Source organism: Panthera leo, chromosome B3, assembly GCF_018350215.1.
Source record: "Panthera leo isolate Ple1 chromosome B3, P.leo_Ple1_pat1.1, whole genome shotgun sequence".
Classification (NCBI taxonomy): domain Eukaryota; kingdom Metazoa; phylum Chordata; class Mammalia; order Carnivora; family Felidae; genus Panthera; species Panthera leo.
The window spans coordinates 22,166,662-22,193,382 of record NC_056684.1 but is presented as its reverse complement, the minus strand read 5'-3'; the positions used below and the strand labels follow the sequence as shown (position 1 = coordinate 22,193,382).

The 26,721-nt window shown below is 37.6% G+C and overlaps 1 long non-coding RNA gene across 2 annotated transcripts; it reads left to right on the top strand.

Moving 5' to 3' along the window:
- The first annotated feature begins 22,317 nt into the window (after nucleotides 1–22,317).
- LOC122221142 lies at nucleotides 22,318–26,499 on the top strand. Of its 2 annotated transcripts, none has more exons than XR_006203099.1 (3): nucleotides 22,318–22,400; nucleotides 24,719–24,807; nucleotides 26,059–26,499. It is a non-coding gene; the product is annotated as an uncharacterized LOC122221142 (long non-coding RNA). The 2 variants fall into 2 exon arrangements; XR_006203100.1 differs by lacking the exon at nucleotides 22,318–22,400 and adding an exon at nucleotides 23,894–23,939.
- Nucleotides 26,500–26,721: the final 222 nt, after the last annotated feature.

The window sequence follows — 26,721 nt, the reverse complement described above, 5'->3', positions numbered from 1 at the left end:
GGTGGCCTTCCAACAACTGTCTTTATGATTAATACATAACTGTAGAGCTAAGGAATGCCAAGCCCCTTGGTCATTATGGCCAGGCAATTAAGGGGTGTCCTCTGTGTGAATTGCACATGCTCACTGGCTTTAGCGAGGCAGCTGGAGAGTGTATGGAGCAGGGCACACTCACTGGCTGCGGCAGAAAGGCAGCAACGAAATGTCTTGACAGTGCATGCTCACAGGCTTTGGAAATGCTGAACAGGAGGAGTAACTTGTCTGTGTGCATAAGCCGGTCATAGGTGGGGAGTGGGAGGATACCACATTGCTCATGTTTGTCAGCTCCAGCCAGGGAGTAGTGAAATGTCAGAATAACATGTGCTCACTGCCTTTAGGGAGCAGGAAAGTGCCATGACGGTTTGTGCTCACCTGCCTCAGCCAGGAAGCAAGAGGCTATAGCAACCATCATGATTCATGGCTTCAGCAAGGCAGTAGGATAGTGCTATGACTACTTGCCCCTATAGGTCTTAACAAGGCAGCAGGGCAGGGGGTGCTACAACCAAACTCACCTGCCAGGGCTAGCAGGGTAGGTTAGGAGTGCAAAAATAGTATATGCCAGCATTCCCCTCTCTGGGGAAAGTTTCAACTATTTCCTGCTCCTCCATCATATGCTTTTAGATTAGCAAATGAATCCGCTTCACATGTAGTCTAGGCACTTTCCAAATGTCTGTTTCTTTTATGGGTTTTAAGGTGAGTTAAAAAGGAATCTCAGGGGCGCCTGGGTGCCTCAGTCAGTTAAGTGTCCGACTTTGGCTCAGGTCATGATCTCACCAGTTGTGAGTTTGAGCCCCGCATTGGGCTCTGTGCTGACAGCTCAGAGCCTGAAGCCTGCTTCAGATTCTGTGTCTCCCTCTCTCTCTGCCCCTCCCCTGCTCATGCTCTCTCTCTCTCTGTCTCTTAATAATAAACGCTAAAAAAAAGGAATCTGTTTTCTAGAGCACTTTGGGTCCCTTGTACATCAGCCTCATAGGTTTTCTAAGGTAGATGTTTTGGGGGCTCATCTCTCCAGTATAGTTCCCCAGAGTTGGCATTTGATGTAGGGCACCAACCTTTGCTCCTCTGGTAAAAATGCTGAATTGGTGAGATCTCTCCTTATTGTGTGTCCCCATGTCAGGAGTGGAGCTTTGAGGAGCTGTATTTCTGCTTCCCCTAGCCTTCTTAAGGTGGTCATTTTATCCTTTGATGTGGAGAAGCAGTTCATCTAGTTTCACGATGTTTTTCAGGCAGAAATGATTTCTATGTAGCTGTAGATTTGATGTGTCTGTGAGAAGTGAGTCCAGGATCCTTCTACACTACCATCTTGTAGAAGTCCTCCCCGCCAGACAGTGTAGACCCCCAACCCTGTCTATACTGAGCTTCCAACAATTCATCAATTACCATTTATTTATTTATACCCTGGCTTTGGCTCCAGTGGCAGTTTCTGCCCGTGGGTTTCTGCTCTGTCATAGTGTGATTCTATATATTGGCCTGTCTGTCTCTGCAGTTTTGGGGATAACAGTTCTCCTTGTGTCCTTATGCTCTAGTGAATCTAATAAGAGCTATTGATTTTCAGTTTGTTCAGTATTTTTTCTTGTGAAGATGGAAGTGATGACTTCCAAGCTCCTTTCATGCCACATTGACCAGAAACTAGGAGTGTTGTTTTCATTCATTAGAAAACTTCTATAAGGAGACATTTCATCCATATGCTTATTTAGTTACTCAAGGAGTATAGTTGATATAAGAAAGACAGAACAAACAAATTTTTAAATTTTTACTTAGGTTTCCAGGTAATTAGTTGTTTCCCTATCACCCACAAAAAGTGACCTAATAGTGGTAGTATTGAGATAATTTAAGACTCAGAGAAGTGTTGCAAAATTAGTAGAAAGTTACCGTACAGCCATCATCCACTTTCCTTTTGTGTTAACAAGTTACATAACCATAAAAATTTATCAAAACAGAAATTAATATTGGCAAAAACTAGTAATTGAAGTAAATTTGATTGGATTTCACTGGTTTTTCCACTGTCTTTTTCTGTTCAAGATGTACCCATGATATCATATTGCATTTAGTTGTCATACCTCTTTAGTCTTCTCTAATTTGTGATAATTTGTCCCTTTTTTCCTTGCCCTTTAGAACCTAGAACATTGACACTGTTTTTAAAAGTACTGAGCAGGGGCATCTGGCTGGCTCAGTCAGTGGAGTGTGAGATTCTTGATCTCAGAGTTGTCAGTTTGAACCCCAAGTTGGGTGTAGATATTACTTAAAAATAATATCTTTTAAAAAAAGTACTGAACATATATTTTGTAGAGTGTACCTCAATTTTTACTTTTCTTATGTCTTCTCATAATTATATTGAGCTTGTTAATTATTGGGAAGGATACCACCACCTGGTGTGCTTTTCTAATACACGGAGTCAGTGGATACATGATGTCAATTATTTATTACTGGTTGTGTTAACCTTTATCACATGGCTAAGATGGCATGAAGGACGTCCAGTGCAAACTTACCATTTTCTTCATTGTAGTTACTAGATATTTGGAGATAGATATTTAGAAAATTATTTACTTTCTGTTTAAAATTTGTGCATTATTTAGCATTTATCAATGGATCCTGCCTGTGGTAATTATACTTCTAGTATTATAATGGTGATTTTTCTCATTTCTTTTTTTTCACTTCTGCATTTACTAATTGAAATTCTTATGTAGGTAAGAGTTATCTCTTCTCCCCTATTTATTTATTCATTCAATTATACATTTACATCAATATGGACTCATAAGTATTTGCTTAATTTTGGGGGTTATATTTCAGTATATATGATAGTATATATACTATCATTATTTATTTTTTAGCTAAAGTTGTTAATTGAGAGTTCTTTGGCCATTGTTCTTTGGACATTGAGAGCTCTTTTAGATTAACTTTTGTACTGTTTTGATATGCCCTCATCTTTCATTGTTTTTGTCTTCTCGTTTTGCTTTATTTTAGCACCTCCTTAGTTATTGGCACTACAAAATGTTCCAGGTTCATTATGTATTTTCTATGCTTGGAGTCAACTGCATCTCCAAAGAGCTACATTACCCTATTGTTGTAGAATGAAAGTTATCTAGAAACCAAACGTGGACACAAAGTATGTTAATGCTATTGGTGTGACATAGCATCTAATTCATTTCAGTGGATAAAAAAATAAATGGATGTATACTAACTCATATATATGTACACCTATATATCTATATTTATTATTAAATTCGTTTGCCTGTATATGTGTATATAAATGTAACATGTATATGGTATATTTAAATATAACATAGGTATATATTTACCTATATAAATATAAATATATATAAATATAAATATATTTATAAATAATATAAATATATATAAACATGTTCATATTTTATATGTATTCATATTTATATATATTTATATTTATATGCCCATATTGAGTCTCCAACTTCAATGCAGCATCATAGAATTCATTCTAGACTTCCTTCTTGCCTTATTTATGACTTCTTTCCCTCACAGTGAGAAAGTTGGCTGTCATTCTGTATAATATATTTACTCATTTGTTCAACATTAGTAAACAAAGTAGTTTCAGAATATTTAATCCAGTCCTTCTGGAAAACAAATATACCAACAAGAGTACAGTGGGGTTTTTATGCATTCTTTCTGTCTTTAGCCATACAGTACTCAGTCAAAACACTGCGTCTTTTTTTTTTTTTTAACTTACTTAGGTATGCTCTTTTCTTCCTTTACCCCTCAGTGTGCTTATGTACTTCATTGATAACATAGTTTAATTCATTCATCACAGTCCGGAGTCAACTTTTCCCCTACATCCTGGTTGATTTTTTTTAATGTAATTTATTGTCAAGTTGGGTAACATACATCCTGGGTGATTTTTAAATATTACATAAAATAAAATTCACTTTTTATGGTAAATAGTTCTAAGGATTTTGACAAATGAATAGTCTTGTTCCAACCACCAGAATTTCCTAACATTTGTTTCATATAAATTTCCTCATCTCAAAAGCTCTCCTGTGCTATCCTCATGTATACAATCCCTCTTCCAATACAAGACAATTTCTGATATGCTTTAATTTTCTATAGTTTTATATAGTTTGTATAGTTTTCTATAGTTTTGCTTTTTCCAACATTATATAAATTGAATTACACAATAGGTCATTTCTTGGATCTTTCTTACTTCACTTAGCAAAATCCATTTAAGAATCAGCCACAATTCTGTATGCATGAATGGTTTGTTTCTTTTCGTTGCTAAAAGTATTACACTAGATGGATTTATCATAGATTAATTATGCATTCACCATTTCAAGGACAATCACGTACAAGCTTTTGTGTGAAGAGAAACTTTCATTTCTCTTGAATACATGAGAGTAAGACTTTGGGTCATGGAGTACATGTATGATTAATTTTATATAAAATTGCCCAATTAGCCTCTCCAATTCAAGCACAGGGATAGACAGGTAGGAAAAGTAAATAGAGCCCAGTCACAGAAGCTATCTGGCCTTGGCAGCCTCTTTGTCTCTGTGGGGCCAAGAGTGTCTTACCCCAGAGATACCAGGGAAGGGAAGGGACCATCTGAAAAAGGATTTTCCTTCCCTTGCCACAGACACCTGACTTCCCTACCTGGAGAAATATCTTCTACCCCTCAGACACCACGACAAGACAACAGTAGAACCCTCAGAACACTAGATAAACCAAGCAGAAGAAAATAACACTGTGAAGTCCCTGAACATTAAACTGCTATTGGAACTACAACCCATAAAAGTAGACTCATCCTCACATGCTAAACCTACATAGGGTGATGGCATGCTAACTAAAATAAAAGATTTAAATAGAACTCAGTGCCTCCTAATCTAAAAGTCAAAATAGCCAGAATACAGTTGAAGGTCACCTATCATACCAAGAACCACCTTGAATGAAAAAAGATAATCAACTGACTACAACAGTAAAATGAATCAGATGTTGGAATTATTTGACAAGAATTTTTAAAGTAGTTATAAAAACACTTCAACAATTAATCCCAGTTTCTATTGAAGCAAAGGAAAGAAAAAGAAATTTTCAACAAAGAAACCAAAGCTATAAAAATAACCAAATGGAGATTATAGAACCGAAAAATACAGTTAAGGGGGGAAAAAAACCTCACTGTATAAACTCAGTAGTAAAACAGAGAATAGAATAAGTGAACTTGAAACATATCAATAAAATTCACCAAATCTGAATAACAGAGAGAAAAATATGCTGAAAGGAAATAAACAGAGCCACAGAGATCTATAGGAAAACTAAAAAGGATACAACAATTGTACCATCAAGGTCCCAGAGGAGAGGAGAAAGATAGTGGGGCAGAAAGAGCATTTGAAAAAAAAAAAAATGACTGAAAATTTCTCCAACTTGGCAAAAGTAATATAAACCTACAGTTCCAAAAAGTGTATAAATAAATAAACCCAAGACACATTTTATTTATTTTTTATTTTTATGAATATAATTTACATCCAAGACACATTTTAATGAAGCTCCAAAAATTAAAGAGAAAGGTACAAATTTTGAAAGCAGCCAAAGAAAAACAATGTATTACCAATAAGAAAACACTGATCAATGGAATTCTCATCAGAACCCAAACCATAGAGGCAAAGGAAGCAGCAAAATATTTTTCAAGTGCTAAAAGAAAAGAACTGTCAACCAAGAAGTCTATATCTGATGAAACTTACAGGAGTGAGGAGAAAATTAAAACCTTCAGATGAGGGGAAAAAATAAGAAACTGGTACTTTCAGACCTACCCATAAAGAGTAACTACAGTTCTTCAAACAGAAGGGAATGATAAATGAAGGTATTTTGGAGCATCAGTAAAGAAGAAATAACAAGGGAAAAAAGCAAAAATATACATATGTAGATTAGACTATTCTTTTGCTGGTGTGTTTTATACACTTAATTTAATGATGGAAACAAAAATGACAGCATCATCAGACTCCCCATACAATGATATTTAAAAGTGGAGCATATAAAAGGACCTAAATGCAGTTGAGGTTTCCAAACCTAACACTAAGTGGTAACATGTTGAAAACCAGTAGACTGTGATAAGTCATGTATACATATTATACCACCCAGAGCAACTAGAATGAAAAATATACAAAAGGATACACTCAAAAGCACTATAAGTAAATTAAGAAAGAATCCTAAAAAGGATTCAAATAATCCACAGGAAAGCAAGGAAAGACAGAAAGCAATGGGAACCAGAAGAAATAAACAGAAAACGAATTTTTTAAATGGAGGACTTGATCCAATAATTACCTTGCGAATGATATAAATATTCCAAAAAAAGACAGAAATTTTCAGTGAAGTTTTAAAAAAGCATCCAACTATAAACTTAATACAATAAACTTACTTCAAATTCAATGACAGAGAAATTTCAAATGAAAGGAGAGAAAAAAATATAACATGTAAGCATTAGTATTCTTTTAAAAGAAAATCAGTATTAGGTTATTAATATCTAATAAAGTAAATTTCAAAGCAAAGAAAATTGCCATAGAGAAGGATACTACACAATGATCAAAGGATCAATTCACAAGGGAGACATAATGATTTTAAATGTGTCCATACCAAACCACAGAGCCTTCCAATACATGAAGCAAAACTGATAGAGCTGACAGAAGAGATAGACAAAGCCAAAATAACAGGTGGAGATTTCAAAACCCATACTTTAACAACTGTTATAACTAGACATAAAACAGTGAGAATATACAAGATCTGAACAACACAGTTAACCAACAAGATGTAATTGACACACAGAACACTCCACCAAACAACACTACAATACGTTTGTTCTTTTTTTGTTATTATTTTTATTTTTTTCCAACAGCCTTTGTAAGAAAAGGGTTTCAACAAGAAGAACGATATCCTGGATCAAAAACTTAACCATAACAAATATGAAATAATTAAAATGATACAGAGTGTGTATTCTACAACCATAATAGACTCAGACTAGAAGTCAATAATAGAAAGACAACAAGAAAAATCTCTATACATGTGGAAGGTAAACAACACACTAATCCATGAATCAAAGAGGAGGTCTCAAAAACATTTGAAGATACACATAATTGAAGGAGATCAAAACACATATTATCTGGGGTGTCTTGGTGGTTCAGTCAGTTAAGCATCTGACTGTTGATTTTGGCTAAGGTCATGATTTCACAGTTGGTGAGATAGAGCCTCATGTCCCATTAACATCACAGAGTCTGCTTGAGATTCTCTCCTCTCTCTCTGCCCCTCCTCTACTCATTCTCTCTCTCTCACTGTCTCTTTCTCTTTCTCAATAAATAAGTAAATGTTAAAAAATACATCATATCAAAATATGCAGGATGCAGTTAAAGCAATGCTGAGATCTAAAATCTTTCATTGAGGAGGGCACCTGTTGGGATGAGCACTTGGTGTTGTATGGAAACCAAATTGACAATAAATTTCATATTTTAAAAAATTACAAAAATAAAATCTTTTGCTGCATCTACAGATTGTTTCTTTTATTTTATTCTGGAAGATTTGTACTTTTATGATTTATATTTAGATCTATGGTTAATTTTTCTTTAAGATGTTAGATAACAGTCAAGATGCATTTTTCTGCATAGGACAAAATAATTTTCTAAAAAGCATGTATGGATGACAATCTTTTCTACATTAATTTGCCTTTTCATTTTTTTAAAAACAACAGCAACAACATGCTGGAGAAGATAGCTGACTAGGAGGACCGTAAGCTCACCTCATCCCATGGATACAACTGGATAACACTGACATCAGTGTAAATAACCCAGAAAATGATCTGAACACCAACAGAACAAACTCCACAATTAAATGTAGAGAAGAGGCTATATTGAAGAGTGTAGGGAGGGCAGAGATGTGGTAAGAAAGTAAGAGGGACTCCCAGAACTGTCCACAGGATGGAGGGATGCCAAGGGAGCAGAGAGGACAGAGAAATACAACCTCACACCAGGGAGCCAACACTGTAAAGAGAAATTCCCATAACATTTGGCTTTGACAATCACAAGGGCCAAATTTTTGAGTTCTTACAGTGGGACTTAAAACCTGGAACTTTAAAAATCAGTGGACTCAGCTCTGGGAGAGCCAGGAGGGCAAGAGGAAACTGAGTCCCTGCCCTTAAAAAGGCAGCACCAAAACAAACAAACAAACAAATAAGCAACAGCCAATGGATATACAGCATGGATATATACATGGTTAGAAGCAGCAGTTTGAAAACCACCTGGGGCATATGAAAGAAAGATATACTTATTCATCTCAGAGTGTGTGCTGGAGGGACAGAGATCATTGAAAGATTTGTCCAGGAACAAAGGAGCTAGCAGGTGCCATTTCCCTCCCCTGCCCCCCCAGCATAAACACATAGTCACCTATGGAAACTAGTGCAGCACTGACACTCACTATCTAACTTGTTAACATTGCACACACTCACCCCAAAACTCCCCATGCCTTAGCAGATCCACCCCCTCCAGCCAGGGCTACCTCATTCTCAGCAGCAGCAGGTCCACTCCTGCAGAGGAGAGGCACACAAACGTTGCTAACACCACGGTCCTGCCCCTGAACACATAGCAAATGTGTCCCTTCCAATACACTCATGGCTGGAGACCATTCAAAGTACTGCCACAAACCTCACAGTGTGCAAGCTGCCCCAACAGTGTCCAGCACCACTCCAAAGTGACTCCTGCCCCAGGGAGAAGGAAAGATAACCACACATGCCAATCAGACCATGTCCCCAGCAATGGGCTGGGAGCAGACTGCTGGCTTAACTGCAGGCCTCACCAATCAACAAAATCTTCTCAGGGGTCAACACATAGAAAGCATTCTGGAGTATGGCGCTACTGAATTTCTGGCAAATGCTTGTATGATTTGACTCAACCCCAAGGAGTCTCCATACTGGCCTGATAAACCACAGGGACAAAATCTGCCCACAACAGGCAAAGAGAGCCATTCCAGATTAATGGACTGAAGGAAAAAACACTGAGCCACAACAGTAAGGCACACACATAACACATAGGAGACACCCCTGGTGAACAGGGGATACTGCACTTAGGGTTCTACAGGATCTATTCTTCATAAGGCTACTACTTTCAAAAGCAGAGAACATAGCTGACTTGCCTAGCACACAGAAACAGACACAGAGTATTAAACAAAATGAGGGGACAGAGAAATATGCCCCAAATGAAAGAACAGGGCAAAATCATAGCAAGAGAGATAAATGAAATGGAGTTAACTAACATGCTTGATAGAGAATTTAATGTAATAAGCATAAAGATATTGAACTTGAGAAGAGTGGAGGACCTCAGTGAGACCCTCAACAAAGAGATAGAAAACTTAAAAACGAACCAATCAGATGAAGAACTCAATACATGAAATTTAAAATATATTAGATGGAATAAATAACAGACTAGAGGAAACAGAACACTGGATCAATGACCTGGAGGGCAAAGTAAAAGAAAGCAATCAAGCTGAGCAGGTGAGAGAAGAAAATATAATACAAAATGAAAATAAACTAAGAGACTCAGTGTCACTATTAAGCACAGTAATATTCACATTATAGCAATCCCAGAAGGAAAATAGAAAAGGGGGCAGAAAATTTAACTGAAGAAACAATAGCTGAGAACTTCCCAAATCTGGGAAAGGAAACAGAAATCTAGATCCAGGGGACACAGAGAGCCCCTAACAAAATCAACCCAAAAAGGTCCACACGGAGACACATAGTAATTAAAATGATAAAAAGTAGTGATAAAGAGAGAATTTTAAAAGCAGCAAAAGAAACGAAACCATTAAATACAATAGGAATATCATAAGACATTTAGCAGATTTTCAGCAGAAACTTTACAAGCCAGAAGAGAGTGGCATGATATATTTAATGTGCTAAATGGAAAAAAATTGCAGCCAAGAAATACCCTATCCAGCAAGACTATCATTCAAAATAGAAGGAGAGATAAGTAGTTTCTTAGACAAACAACAGTTAAAGGAATTCATTACCACTAAACAAATCCTACAAGAAATGTTAAAGGGGACTCTTTGAGTGGAAAGGAAAAATCATAAGTAGGAGTAAGAAAAGTAGGAAGCCCAAAAGCAGTAAAAATAAGTATATCTGTAAAATTCATTCAAGAGACTTACAAAATAAAAATATGTAAAATATGACAACATGTACCTAAAATGTGTGGTTATGGGAAGAAGAGTAAAGAATGGGTTTCAGGTGACTGGGTGGCTCAGTTGGTTAAGCATCTAACTCTTGATTTTGGCTCAGGTCATGATCTCTTGGTTCATGAGTTCGAGCCCCACTTCAGGCTCTGCATTGACAGCACGGTATTTGCTTGGGATTCTCTCTCTTTCCTCTCTCTCTCTCTCTCTCTTTCTCACTCTCTGTCTCTCTTTATTGAAATACATAAATAAACTCTAAAAACAAAGAATGGGTTCAAAATTAAGCAACCATCAATGTAATATAGACTGCTAATGCATAAGATGTTAAATATAAACCTAATGGCAACCTCAAATCAAAAACTGGTAATAGATGTGCAAAAAAATAGAAAGAAAGAAATCCAAGTATACCACCAAAGAAAGTCAGCAAACCAGAAGAGAAGATAGCAATAGAAGAAAGGAACAGAAAAGAACTACCAGAAAAAGTAATAAAATGGTGATAAATACATATCTATCAATAATTACTTTTAATGTAAATATATTAAATACTCCAATCAAAAGTCACAGGATGATGGCAATGTATTAAAAAAAAAGAATACCCATCTATGTGGGCTGTCTATTCATTTTAGAATGAAAGATACCTGCAGATTGAAAGTGAAGGGATGGAAAGCATTTATCATGCAAATGGATGTGAAAAGAAAGTCAGGATAGCAATAAATGTATCAGACAAAGTACACTTTTAAACAAAGACTGTAATAAGAGACAAAGAAGGACAATATATAGTCATAAAAGGGACAATCCAACAAGAAGATATAATAATTATAAATATTCATGCATCAAACATGGAGCACCATGTTTGCATAAAGCAGTTAATGCATAAAACAGCTAATATCAAACATAAAAGAAATAATTGATAGTAATACAATAATAGTAGGGGACTTTAGCACTCCATTTACATTAATGAGCAGATGATCAAAACAGAAAATCAATAAGGAAACTTAGATCACAATAGGCCACAAAACAAATCTCAACAAATTAAAAAAGATGAAAGTCATACCATCCATCTTTTATGACCACTAGAAACTACAAATCAACCACAAGAAAAATCCTACAAAGAGTACAAATCCATGGATGTTAAATAACATGCTACCAACAATGAATGCATCAACCAACAAATCAAACAGGAAATCAACAAATACATAGATACAAATGGAAATGAAAACACAACAATTCATAGTCTTTGGGATGCAGCAAAAGTGGTTCTAAGAGGGAAGTTTAAAACCATACAGGCCTACCTCAAGAAGCAAGAAAATCTTAAATAAGCTAAATAACCTTACACGTAGAAGAGCTAGAAGAACAACAACAAACAAAACCCAAAACCAGTAGAAGGAAGGAAGTAATGATAATAGAGCAGAAATAAATAAAATAGAAACTCAAGCACCAATATAACAGAGTAATTAAACCAGGAGCTGGTTTTTTGAAAAGATTAACAAACTTGATAAACCTTTAGCCACACTCATCAAAAAGAGACAGAGAGATAGAGAGAAAGAGAGAGGAATCAAAGAAAATCAAAAATGAAAAAGGAGAGATAAAAACTGACACAGAAACACAAAGGGATATGAGAGAATATTATGAAAAATTGTATGCCTACAAAGTGGACAACTAGAAGAAATGGATAAATTCCTAGAAAAATATAACTTCTTAAAACTGAATCTGGAAGAAATAAAAAATTTGAACAAACAACCAGCAATGAAATTGAATCAATAATCCAAAACTTGCAGCAAACAAAAGTCCAAGACAAAGATTCACAGGTGCAAACATTTAAAGAAGAGTTAATACGTATTCTTCTCAAACTATTCAAAAAATAAAAGAGGAAAGAAAACTTCCAAATTCATTCTATGAGGCCAGTATTACCCAGATACCAAAACTATATAGAGGCACTACAAGAGAAAAAAGAGAACTACAGACCAATATCTGTAATAAACGGATGAAAAAATTCCTCAACAAAATTCTAGCAAACCGAATCCAAGAATACATTAAAAAGACCATTCACCAGGATTAAGTGGGATTCATTCCGGAGATGCAAGTATGATTCAATATTCTCAAATCAATCAGTGTGATATATCACATTAATAAGAAAAAGGATAAGAACTACATGATCATTTCAATAGATACAGAAAGAGCATTTGATAAAGTACAACATCCATTCATGATAAAAGCCCTCAAAAAGCAGGTTTACAGAGAACATACTTCAAAACTGAGAGCTTTTCTCCTTAAGTCAGGAACCAGACAGGGATGTCCACTCTTACCACTTTAATTCAATCTAGTACTGAAAGTATTAGCCATAACAATCAGATAAGCAAAAGGAATAAAAGTCACAGAAGTTGTTAAGGAAGAAGTAATACTTTCACTATTTACAGATGACATGATAGTATATATACAGATAATCCTAAAGACCACCAAAAGGTACTAGAATTGATTAATGAATTCAGTAAGGTTGCCAGATTAAAAATATATATATACAGACTTGTTGCATTTCTATACACTAATCATGAAGCAGCAGAAAGAGAAATTAAGAAAACAGTTTCTTTTACAATAAATATACCTAGTAATAAACTTAACAAAGGAGATGAAAGACCTATACTCTGAAAACTGTAAAACATTGATGAAAGAAGTTGAAGACAATACAAACAAATGGGAAGATACTCCATGTTCATGGATCAGAAAAATATTGTTAAAATGTCCATACTACCTAAAGTAATCTACAGATTTAATGCAATATTTATCAAAATATCAATAGCATTTTTTACAGAACAAGAACAAATAATCCTTAAATTTGTATACAGCCACAAAAACTCTGTAAAACCTAAGCAATATAAAAAAAATAAAAACAAAATTGGAGGTATCACAATTCAAGATTTCAAGGTATATTACAAAGCTGTAGTAATTAAAGCAGTATGGTACTGGCACAAAAATAGATACATAGATCAATAGAACAGAATAGAAAGACAGGAAATAAACCTACAATTACATGGGTTAATATAATATATAATAAATTCACAATTATATGGGTTAATATAATACAGGTTAATTAATCTTTGACAAAAGAGGCAAGAATATGAAAATAGGAAAAAGACTGTCCCTTTAACAGATGGTTTTGGGAAAAGTGGACAGCAAAATACAAAAAAATGAAACTGGACCACTTTCTTTCACCATATACCAAAATAAACTCAAATGGATTGAAGACCTAAATGTGAGACCTGAAATCATAAAAGTCCTAAAAGAAAGCACAGGCAGCAATTTCTCTAACATCAGCTATAGCAACATTTTTTCTAGATATATGGCCTGAGGCAAGGGAAGTAAAAGCAAAAGTAAGTAATTGGCACTACATCAAAATAAAAAGCTTCTGCACAGCAATAGAAATAATCAACAAAACAAAAAGACAACCTATTGAATGGAAGAAGATATTTGCAAATGACATTATCTGATAAATGGTTAGTGTCCAAACTAAATGAACTTTTTTGCTACTGAACACCAAAAAACAACGCAATTTAAAAATAGGCAGAATACATGAACAAACATTCATCCAAAATAAGGCATACAGATGACTAACAGGCACATGAAAGATGCTCAACATCATTCATCATCAGGGAGTTGCAAATCTAGGCCTCAATGAGATATCACCTCACACCTGTCAGAATAGGTAAAGTCAAAAACAATAAATGTTAGTGAGGATGTGGAGAAAAAGTAACTCTTGTGCATTGTTGGTGGAAATGCAAACTGGTACAGTCACCATGGAAAACAGTATGAAGCTTCCTCAAAAAATTAAAAATAGAATTACCATATGACCCAGCAATTTTACTACTGAGGATTTATCCAAACACTACAAAAACATTAATTTGAAAAGATATATGCATTCCTATTTTTTGCAGCATTATTTACAGTAGCCAAATTATGGAAGCCACCCATGTGTTCATCGATAGATAAATGGACAAAAAAGATGTGGTATAGAGGAGGATGGTGGCATAGGAGGATGCTGGGGTCACCTCGTCCTGCTGATCACTTAGATTCCACCCACATCTGCCTAAATAATCCAGAAAACCACCAGAAGACTAGCAAAAGGGATTCTCTGGAGCCAAGCATAGACAAGAGGCCCACCGAAGAGGGTAGGAAGGGCGGAGAGGCGGTGTGTGCTACGTGGACAGGGGCCACACCACTCCAGGGTAGTGGAGGGGGAGCCCACCAAGCAAGGCAGAGCCCCCAAAGTCTAGCTTGCAAAAGTGGAGGGGCCAGACTCCGTGAGTTCTGACAGCCAGCAGGACTTACCATCTGGAATGTTAAAAGTCAACAGCTCTGCTCTCGGAGAGCAGGGAGGGTGAGAGGACACTGGGAGGGAGAATTATTGAGCCCCAGAAGACAGAGCTCAGCTCAGCATGGGAACAAAAGCACTAGCAAGTGCCATTTCCCTCTCCCATCCCTGAGCCAAAATTCCAAAGGGAACCAGTTCCCTTCACCGAACTTGCTTGCACCATGCAAATGCCTAACACTGTTCTTCTGTGGATCCATCCCTCTGACAAGCCTGCCTCCCTCCCAGTGCTGCAGGGACACTCCTGCAGGGGACAACCCACAGCAAAGCTAGCTAAGCCTACCCCTCCTGCCCCTGTGCACCCTGTGGATCCACCCCTGCTAACACGCCCTTAGCCAGATCCCATGGAAGCAGCACCACAAGCCTGGCAGTGTGCAAGTAGCCTAGACAGGGGCCACACCACTCCACAGTGAGTCCTGAACCTGGGAGAGGGAAAGATAAGGTACACACTAGTCTGACTGTGGCCCCAGCAGTGAGTTGGAGCAGACATCCAGAGTGACTGCAGCCCCTCTGTGGGGGGCCGGGCCCCGGTGCCAGGCTGAGACCGGGTCGAGCAACGTTCCCTGTTGACTCAGCCAACCCGGTGGTTCTCCCTCCCATTCCCCCACTTTCAAGGGCATACGAAAGCCTTGTCAAGGCTGAGAAAGTTAATTCCTGAAGCCTGTGGTCTGCAGGTGTTGGCAGTAATGCTACCTCCCTTTTTCTACCCCGAGTCAGATAGAAACAAACATGGGAACTGTGTTTTGCTAGCAATCTATCAACAAGGTCTTGTGACCCGTTCAGAAAGTTCGCAAGGTACACAGAACTAAATGTTTTGGCTGGCAGTGATCATGTGAAACCTGTTTATTCTTAGAATGACCTGATCCATAAGAGTCTTATATTATAAAAGATTGTGTACAGCAACAATAAAGCCGTCACTTGGGCCATCAGCCCAGGGGACCCTCCTGTTCCCAAACTTTCTCTTCTCTCTTTTTTTCTTGCATTCCCCTACCCTCAGGACCCTGACCTCGGTGTTTGTCATGCCGGTCATGACAAGTGGCGCCCGAACACAATTTTCCTCAAAAAATTAAAAAGAGACCTACCCTATGACCCAGCAATAGCAGTGCTAGGAATTTACCAAAGGGAGACAAAAGTGCTGATGCATAGGGGCACTTGTACCCCAATGTTTACAGCAGAACTTTCAACAATAGCCAAACTATGAAAAGAGCCTAAATGTCCATCAACTGACAAATGGATAAAGAAGATGTGGTTTACATATACAATGTAATACTACTTGGCAATGAGAAGGAATGAAATCATGTCATTTGCAGTAATGTGGATAGAACTGGTGGGTATTATGCTAAGTGAAATAAGCCAGGCAGAGAAAGACAAATATCATATGTGTTCACTCATATGTGAATCCAGAGAAACTTAACAGAAGACCATGGGGGAGGGGAAGTGAAAAAAAAAAGTTAGAGAGGGAGGGAGGCAAACCATAAGAGACTTTTAAAAACTGAGAATAAACTGAGGGTTGATGGGAGTTGGGAGGTAGGGGAAAGTGGGTGATGGGCATTGAGGAGAGCACCTGTGGGGATGAGCACTGGGTGTTGTATGGAAACCAATTTGACAATAAATGTCATATTTTTTTAAAAAAGATGTATATATATATATACAATGAAATGTTATTCAGCCATAAAAAAGAATTAAATCTTGCCAAAAGTGTATTTTTAAATATATCTTCATTATTACATTTCTATAATTCTTAATTTCTTTTTATAAATTCATATTTAAGTATAATACCACATTCTTATGAAGGAGAGTTCTCCTTAGTAATTTTGTAGTGTAATTATGCTGGTAATAAAACCTCTAAATTTTACTTTGTTTGAGAAAGTATTTATTTTCCTTCATTTATGAAATATTTTCACTGTATAGAATTCTGAGTTGACAGTACTTTTTCCCAGCAGTTTAATAATGTCATTCTATAACCTTTTAGTTTGCATTGTTTCTAATGAGAAGTTTACTGTAATTCTTATTTTTGTTCCAATTCTCTACTTTGTTCCTTATATTTAATGTTTATTTTTTGTAGTCTACATTTTAAAACTTCTCTTTTTGTTTTGTTTTTAGCAGTTTGAGTGTGATGTGCATAGGGATATATTTATGCATTTTTGAGTGTGTATATGTGTGCATGCACATTGGTGTTTGTCTTGCGGTTCTCTGAGCTTCTTGTGTCAATGTTTTTGTGTCTAATTTTAGGGAAAAAATGTTTAATATTTAATTACTTATATGTTCTTCTCCATTCTATCTCTCTTTTTCTGAGATTCCAATTATACATATTTCATTATATTTGTCCCATGCCTCATGGATAGTTTCTTCTTTTTCCTACTATTTTATTTTCTATCTGTCTCTGTCTCTCTGTTTGTCTGTCTCTGTGTCTTTCTCATTTTTGTAATTTCTGTTAACCTATCTAGAAGCTCATGATTATTTTCCTCAGCTTCATCTATGGATTAAAGGCATTCCTTATCCTGTTAATTGGCTGTTCATTTTAAGCATGTCCATTAATTCTTTTTAATAGTGTCATATTCCTGATTGAATAACCCATGTGATCTTGCACATTGTCCACCTCTTTATATATTAACCATAATTATCCTAAATTATCTATCAGATAGTTCCAATATCTTTGCCATAGCTTACTTTAGTTTTAAACATTTCTTTTTGTCTTCTGAGTGTTATTTTCTTGAATTTTCCTTACCTTAAACATTTTTGAATGTTAACAAGAAAGAATCTAAAAACTCCTAAGGAGCCAGGTAGAAAATCAAGTTTTCTACACAGGAATGAAATTCAGACTGACCTAAGTGCTAGCTGATCTCAGAGGGCACCTGAGGCATCTGCAGAGCTTTGGGAGGAAGAGGTAGGGATTAGAGAACGTAGAATTCAAACAAGCTATGGATCACAAAGAATGGTAACATTACAATTTCCCAGAAAATACACCACTTGCATATACTTCACAAGGGGTGAAAAAAAATCTTAGAAAGTATACTCCAGCACAGTGAGAGAAACATGAAAATATAGAGTTAAAAAATAATAAGATAATTGTAATTTAAACATTGAAACATTTTGGACATATGTATTTGGGTATAAATAAGTGCCATAAATATGGTAACAAAGCTGCATGAAAAATTTAACATTCTTTTTTTAAGGAACATTTAAATATTTACCGTCAATTATATAATGTTAAAAAGAGGGTTGAAAGAGCAAAAGAAGCAAAGAAAAATTCTTCAAGGAATATGGGAAAAATCAAGCATTTTCTTCATGACTTTGCTAGAAAATTTTGATGAAATATAGATTTAAGCATACTCTGTCATCTGTTCAAGAAATATATTGAGTGTCTAAAATTTTGAGTGAGAATAAATAATGTCTGCTTTCTCGGACTAAAACTGGTAGGTAGATAAATAAACAAGACAATAACAATAAATGGGGAAATTATAAAGTATACAGAGTACTGCATATATGTAGCACATGGGATGGTTAGGACAGAGAAACATAGCAGACAATCTCCTGTGCATGGCTTGGTCAGCAAGGTTCTTTGTGAGTGGCATGTATGTGGCACTCTGAAACTTGAGAAGACCCAGCTGTGCAAGGATAGGGGCAACGTGCATTTCAGGCAGGGCCTGATTTCCTGGAAGGGTCTGAGGTTGGCAAGAAACTGAACACTGCTGAAGTTTCTGAGCAGTTAAGGGGAGGCCCATCCAATAGGATGGTGGAGAAGCTGATTACACAGCTTCCCCAGCCTATGCTAAGGGCTGCGAATTCCCAATAGATTAAGAGAAAGTCATTGAAGTGTGTGTGTGTGTGTGTGTGTGTGTGTGAATAATATATTCAACAAGGTTCAAAAATCACATCATAACACTTTAATAAATTTCACAATGAGAAGTTCCACTTTTACCGCTGTTCTTGTCTATCTCACCACTCTCATTTTCAAGCAAATGTAAATTCTTATTTCTTTCTCTTTCTTATATAAAAGATGACAAGTTATGAAATATTTTCAACTTGGTTTTTTTTATGAACAGTATTTTCTGGAGATATTTTTCATATCAGGATATGAGAATCTTCTTCAATTTGCTTTTCTACTTCAAAGTATTCTGTTGTATGATATACCATAGCTTCTTTATCTGGTTTCTTCTTGGCTGGCTTTTGAATTGTTCACAATATTCTGTGTTTCCAAGGCTGCTGAGAATAAGCATGTACATACATAATTTTGTATGTGTAAAAACACATGCAGAAGGCAAACTCGCAGAGACATCAATGTGTTAAAGGATAGGTGCATTTAATATTTTCATGGAAATTCCCATTTGCTTTGCATTATGTTCTGTAACATTTTGCACTCCCATTGGCAATGGCTGAAGCATCTGTTTTCTGAAGCAAAAAAGTGACATAATTTGACTTACAATTATAAAAGTCACTTCACCCTCTGAATTAAGGGTGCTTTGTGAAGTGGATGAGATCACTTCAGCTTTTGCAATTGTTTGAAGAGCTATTGGTGGATGACAGGGGAATCAGGGAGAAGATTATACATTTTGTTTGTTTGAATCTACAGAATTTGCTGATGGTTGGTTATGGGATGAAGAAAAGAAGTAAAAAAAAATTGCTACATGGGGTGTGGGCCAGGAGACCAGTGAAGACCCTCAATGCAGTTATGAATCTGTTAGGTTCAGGTCCCCTGTGGCATATCAAGGCTGTGCTTTCCAGGTTCAGTCATATATACAAGTTGGAAGCTCAGAAAAGAAATCTCAACTGGAAATGAAGATTGGGGATGGAAATTAGAGTAATAAGGATGAAGTATGTCACTTAGGAAGGGTGCATAGAGAGACAAAGAAACATCCCAGGCCCAAGGCTCAAGGTAAACCAGCTTGCAGAGTGGAGCAGAACAGGGGAGCCAGTGAGCAGAGCAATGCACATATGGTGTCATGGGAAGGGCCACAGAAAAGTTTGTTGGGAGAAAGGTGTTGTCCACTCTCCCCAAAGCTGCTAAGGGGCTGAGTGAGATGAGGACCACAGAAGTTGCTAGATAGGTTGGTATGGAGACCTGTGAAAAGAACTTGTGGGAGAGTTCCATTAACTTAAAGGCAACCACTAATCACATAAAGGAAATGTTTCCTTCAAGATCATTGGAGGAAGAAAAGAAGCACAAGACCTCTTTCTATAGAAAAATAGGGAAACTGTATGATATCTGTCTTTCTCTGTCTTATTTCACTTAGCACAATACCCTCTAGTTCCGTTAGCATTACTATAATCATAGGGGTACCATGTGCCCCTTTGAATCAGCGTTTTGTATCCTTTGGATAAATTACTAGTAGTGCAATTGCTGGGTCATATATGTGGAATTTGAGAAACTCAAAAGATGAACAAGGGGAAGGGAAGAAAAAATAAGATTGAAAACAGAGAGGGAGGCAAACCATAAGAGACTCTTAAATACAGAGAATAAACTGAGGGCTGCTGGAGGGGAGGTGGGTAGGGGGATGGGTTAAATGGCCAATGGGCATTAAGGAGGGCACTTGGGATGAGCACTGGGTGTCATATATAAGAGATGAATCACTGGGTTCTACTCTTGAACCCAAGACTACACTGTATGTTAACTAACTCGAATTTAATTTTTTAAAAAAAAGGAAAAACAAAGAAATATGATGACATTTAACTCAAATATAGAATAAATAAAACTACTTATAATCAGGAAGAAAAGAAATATGATATGTTTGATTTAAATATAGAATATATAAAGCTATTTAGAATCAGGGGGAAAAAAGAAAAATAGAGGAACCCAAAGAGACAGCCAGGAGGCCAAAAGTATAGTGTAATAAAATGCTTGCGTACATTGTGGTTAGGAGCAGGGCTTAGAGTTCATGTCTGGCTCACCCTGGGTGGGCGTGCTCAGTCTGGGCCTCTTTGGGCCTCACAAAGGTGGTGCCCTTGCCTGCAGAATAGACATGGGATAGAGAAAAACAGTGCTGTGTGGATGCATAGGAAGTGCTCAGTGATATTAGTTAGCTGACACTAGTAAGACAGTTCTTACAATAAAAGTAGCTGTATTTAACTCTTGCAATTAAAAGAAAATTCTGAGACAGAGGAAGGTGGGGAGATACCATTCATTTTATATACTTTTAAAATTTAATATTTTAATATAAATATATTTTTAAAATATATGTGTATTTATATATAATAATTAAATAATATATTTTAAATGCATAAAATATTCATAAATATTATATAAAATATTTGTTTAAAATTTATATTTATATAAGCGAGTTAAAATATGTATATATAAATATTTTATATGTAATATATATTATTTTATTTATATTATTTTATCTATTTAATATATTTATTTTATAAATAATAAACAAACAATGCATGCATTAAAAATAACAGTGAAAAGAGAAAGCAAAGTTTTCATCATAAATTTTATTCCCCTGAGATCCAGACTTCGTCTAGTAGCACCTCAGCTCAGAAAACTAAAAAATAGTCACATTGGATGACAAAATTGTTAAAGTCTGTAGTTCAATTAATAATGTTGTGTCAATGTTCTGGTTTTGATAATTGTGCAATTAGCAATTAAGAGAAATTGGGTGAAGGGTTTATGGGAAGCCACTGTACAATCTTTGCAACTTTTCTGTATGTCTAACTCTTCTAAAATAAAAAGGAGAAAAAAAGAGTGAAAATATTCTTTTTCTGCCCAAACATTGCCTCTGCCAACTGTCCAGTCTCGCTGGGAGGTGCCATCCTTCTCCTTGCCTCCAAGCTGGGACTTCATGTGTGTCCTGAACTCTTCCTTTCGTCACCGCTCTCAGTCCCGTCTGTTCTGCTCCAGGGATTTCCTTCATTCCTGTCTCTTCTCTCTTCTGCACAGCCAGGTTCAAGCTCAGTCCTGCATTGCTTACACAAAATCCTTGATACCCTTGCAATGATAGCAGCCCTGCCCCCCCCCCCACCTCCTCCTGCTGCTGGAGTTCTTTTTTTTTAAATACAGATCATATTCTTCCTCTTCTATCCTATACCCATCTTCAAAACACTGCAACCCTTGAGGCCCTCCGTCTGTCCACCTTCATTTCCCAGCCACTTCCACTAGACAACCTGCCTTCCATGGCCTCTGGCACTTCTCCTTGCCCTACCTGGTTTGCCTCAAGCTTCAGTCAAAGGTTGCCTCTTTCCTACTGACTTCCTCAAATCCATCCACCTCCTGGAAGTAGTTACTGCTCTCTACAATGCATCTACATGCAAATGTATCCTTTAATTGTGGTGACACAAAGATAGTTAGTGTCTTGATGCTCATGCCTCCCTTAGTATTATATTCCAAGAACACAGCTCAGCTCTGAGTATATAATAGATTTGCAAAGGGCCGTTGCTGCATTGAACATGTGCCAATGCTTTATTTACACCTTGCTTAATCATATTTCAAAAGCCATGGAACTTCATATGAGCCGGAAACAAGCCATTTTCTACCCAATGAAGCAACTGTACTATTCACTTCCTCCCGTGCTTCCATCAGCCAACAGAAAATGGCCAAGAATATCAACTTGTAATCCACTTAAATGTTCTTTATTTCAGAAAAGGACTCAATTCAATAGAACTTCAAGCTATATTCAGCTTCCTTAACAACATTGGAATCAGTTCAGCTTGCATTGGCAGGCTGGAAGGAATGTGAAGTCGGTGGAGCCCCGAAAACCCTGCTCAGTAGCCTGTGCAGAACTCATCTAGGGGAAAGTGGCAGAGGGAACAAACTTCAAACTTCACAAAGCAACTGATGTAGCGCTGTGGGAATCTGCATCCCCAGAACTCACAGTGTGATTCAGGAGACTAGAAGGTGAGTCCTATTACCTTTTCAGTTCATTATAGCTGTACCTCAGCTGGATTTTTAGTGTCCCTGTCCTCTTCGGTAAAATCAGGGGTATGAACTTGAGGACCCCTCCCCTGATCCCCTATAATCCTCTTTACTATCTTTATTAGGTAATCAGAAGAACAAAAGAACACTTGTCTCAAGCTTTCATTTGCCTCTTCAGCCCCACGAACACAACACACATACACACATGTTCACATATGCACATACCCAACTTTTTTCCAAACAGCTTTACAGAGTTCTTCAACTATTAGGCTTGACACAAAATGTCTTTATTTTACACACCTTCTCCAGAGAAGGAATATTGTCTAGGGTTATTGTTATGTAGAGCTGGGGCCACACAACTTTCTGGGATCTAGTCTGGCCATTCTTGGCTGTTTGTCAACACTTGGAAGAGTGCTCAACAAGAAGAACAAATATGGGGCTGAAAGTACTGGACATAGGTGACTAAAGTGCTTCAGAACTGTTTCAGAGGCTGCAGTGAAGCTCACACCATGGGGAAGTGAGCAGGCACTTTCCAGATTCACCAGAAAGCTTGGATACCTTGGTGGCCCACAGCTTTGATAAATTTTAACAGAGGAGGGTTCCCAGTCAAAAGGAAGCTGCTGTGAGCACATAGGAAAGTGCATGGAACATATGGTAAAGCAAGTTGGAGTCGGTAGCAATGGGCAGCTAGAGAGATCACCTCCACCATTGGACACAGATATTTACTAGACCCCTCCCAGAAGGCCTGGGAAACAACTTCAAAGCCTTGCTTTTCTATGATCCTGGGCTCACCTGAAACCTTCTCATTTCCAGTTGCTATACAGGCAACGAAATTTTTCTTTTGGTAGATGTGTGTATAGTTCTCTGAACAGAGATGGTTATGCATGTGCCCTCTGGTAAGAGTCATATGCCATGAGGTGCAGTGACCTAGCTCCCTCTGGGAGTCTAGCATCAGGCACAGTGAACCTGACAACAGGTTTTCCTGTCGTGGGCTCTAGGATGGGGGCACACGGCAGTATTGGTGATTTGGTTGATTTGCATCCTTGGGTCTGCAATCCCTTAAATGAAGTCTTGCCTACCTTTTCTGAGCATTAAATTATCTGGGTGGCACACTTGTATTCCAAGCCAGCTGCAAATATTGCAGGAGAGAGGAGAGGTCTCCAGGAAGAGTGCATATTTGGAAAGCTGCCTCCTTTTCACGGGTTGTTTGCAGGTGATGCTCACAGGGTCCAATTTTATCTGTGATGTGCTGATGAGCCACCCTTCAAAGACCTTTCTGAACAGACAGCCAGAAAATGCCTCACTGTGCCCTTATACTGACTTCATTCAATTTCCTGCCTTTTCTCAGCTAATCCTTAGCCTGTAATTTCTTAATGACTTTTCCAGGGCTGTTCTGCTGATCACTAAAAGCATAGCAGCCAAAATCCCCTGCATGTGTTTGTAGCTGGGATTTTGACAGCATTTCTTCCCTTATTAGGATAGCACACCATGGTGTCCCTGGGCATCCAGCATTTCTCTGAGGTGAGCATTCTCTAATGAGGAATAGGGTTTTATAGGGACCCCAAGGAACAGGGCATAGTGAAAGTTTTGGGCATCCAACGCTGAAGAGGCCCAGAGCATTTCCGCTCCTTCCATAATACCTAGGGAGGCAAGGCCTGACTCTGGATCATATTTATTCCCCTCTCAATTATAATCCAAACATCACAGCTTGAAAGGGACCCATTAAACCAAGGCACCTCTAGGTTTTTAAATATATCTCTCCCACTTGTTTATACTCTTAATACCCACTGGCATGTCTCTTTCCTTAACCCTTCCTCTGTAAGATGGCCTGGCCATGTTGCTAAGTAAATGTTTCCCAAACACATTCATTAATGTTAAACAATGAAATCATATAAGTGGCTTAACACTGCATTCTGTTCATATAGCTATATTTCCAAGTTAATGAGATTATGAGTTTTAGACTGACATACTACAATCTAATGGTAGCCTTTAGGACAAGCTGTGAAAAATCTATTCTTTTTTTTCTTTTTATTTTTTTAATGTTTATTTCTTTTTGAGAGAGAGACAGAGTGCAAGTGGGGAAGGGACACAGAGACAGAGACACAGAATCTGAAGCAGGCTCCCGGCTCTGAGATTGTCAGCACAGAACCTGACATGGGGCTCAAACTCACAAACCATAAGATCATGAGCTGAGCCAAAGTCACACACTTAACCAACTGAGCCACCCAAGGGCCCCAAAAGTTATTCTTAATATTATTTTTATTTATTGAGGAAAATGTCCTCTTGCCTCTCACCCACAGGCAAAAGATGTTTCAGATAAGAAGACATGGGACCAGTTTCATGAATTCAAGATGTATCAGGGAATTGAAGAGCCAGCCAGATCACTGAGGTCTGCAGGACTCCCTGCCCCTGCATTCTGGTAGTCCCATATACCCTTCCCTCTCTCCCTCTCCCTGACCAATCAGGAACCAGGTTTTGAGGAGACTTAACATCCCCCATGTGCTTTCTACTCCTGCTTTACACCCACTTCATCTTTCATCAGGACCAGTGCAATGTCCCAGCAATGGGTCTTCATTCCTGTGGTGGTTACCTATAATATTTGACCATTTGCATATAGATTGGTGAGCATATGACAAAAATAAAATCAATCAAGCCACCTAAATACTTAAACCCTTTCTTGACACCAGTGCCTCCCAACTCCTCCAGGATCTGGACCTTGTCCACCTTTTCTAATATTGCCTGCACTAATTCTCAACATCACTGCTTTATAAAACCAATCCTACACTGCCATATAAAATCTACAGTTTGTCCCACCTCCATACCTTGACACATGCTTCTCCTGTTGCCTGGGAAAAAATACCTTCCTTGTTTATGTGTAAGTCCCTAGCCACAATCAAAATTCAGATCAAGATTATTACCTTTATGAACTACCTTGGAGAAGCAAGACACTTCTTTGCATCCATCATGCACTGAATCTTCTGCCACCTGCTCAACACAGACTTTTGAGGTCATAGCATATTTGCATGTTGGTCTCCCCAAACACCATTCAGACAGCAACATCAGACACATTTTAAAATAACTAGTTGAATACCAAGGTCACAGCACTGTCTGGCACATAGCAGGAACTAAAAGAGCCAGTGGGGTTATTCATCTCACTCTCATCCATGAGAGTGTGCTGAATTATAAATTAGATAATTGCTACTCAGTGAAAGCAATGATTAAAAGAATGCCCCCAGACTAGTATAGCAAAGAGTGTGAAAGAGCAATCAAACCGTTCAGACTAACAAGAGGTTGGGTCCTGTCCTCTTAGCCTCTGGGACAGATCACAGCAGCAAAAGTCCCTGTCCTCACACATATCACCATCAGTACAGATCACAGGACTGAAAGTCCCAGTCCTCACATGTGTCACCATGAGTACAGGAATACCTCGCTTTATTGTGATTTACTGTATTGTACTTTGCAAATATTGTATTTTTTACAGATTGGAGCTTTAAGACTTCAGTGGAGGAAGTTACCACACATATGGTAGAAATATCAAAAGAACTAGAATTAAAAATTATAATGACTAATAAGAAATATGTATTTGGTCATTCAATTGACTGAAATATTTTTCTTATATATATTTGGTTTTCATCCACAGTTTCTGAAAATGCTTCAGAGCCATAAAAGTGAAACAAGTGTCCTGTTATTGATGAAGGTGACTTTTGGACCCCACCCACGAGTGGGGGCTGGTTGTCAGGAAGACCAGTCATATGATTATAGGATTGGAACTTTCAGTTCTACCACACAACCTCTGGGGAGGGGAAAGGAGCTGGAGGTTGAATCAGCCAATGGCCAGTGTCTTAGTCAATCATGTTATATAATGAAGCCTCTATAAAAGCCCTAGAGGACTGGGTTCAGAGATCTTCTGGGTTGGTGAACACATGGGGATGCAGAGAGAATACCACACCTGGAAGGAGCATGGAAGATACATGTCCTTACCCCATAAGTTGCCCCATGTATCTCTTCATCTGGTTGTTAGTTTATATCCTTTATCATATCCTTTCATAAACTGGGCATAAATATAATGGAAGTAAATGTTTCTCTGAGCCTTGTGAGTTACTCTAGCAAACTAAAAATACCCAAGAATGAGGTCATCAGAATTTCAATCTTTAGCAAGTCAGTCAGAAGCACAAGTAACAGCTTGGGGCTTGCAATTGGCTTCTGAAGTAGGCGGTGGTGGTGGAGTGAGTAAATCATAGCAGAAAACTTTCCTAACCTGGGGAAAGACACCGATATCAAAATCCAGGAAGCAAAGAGGACT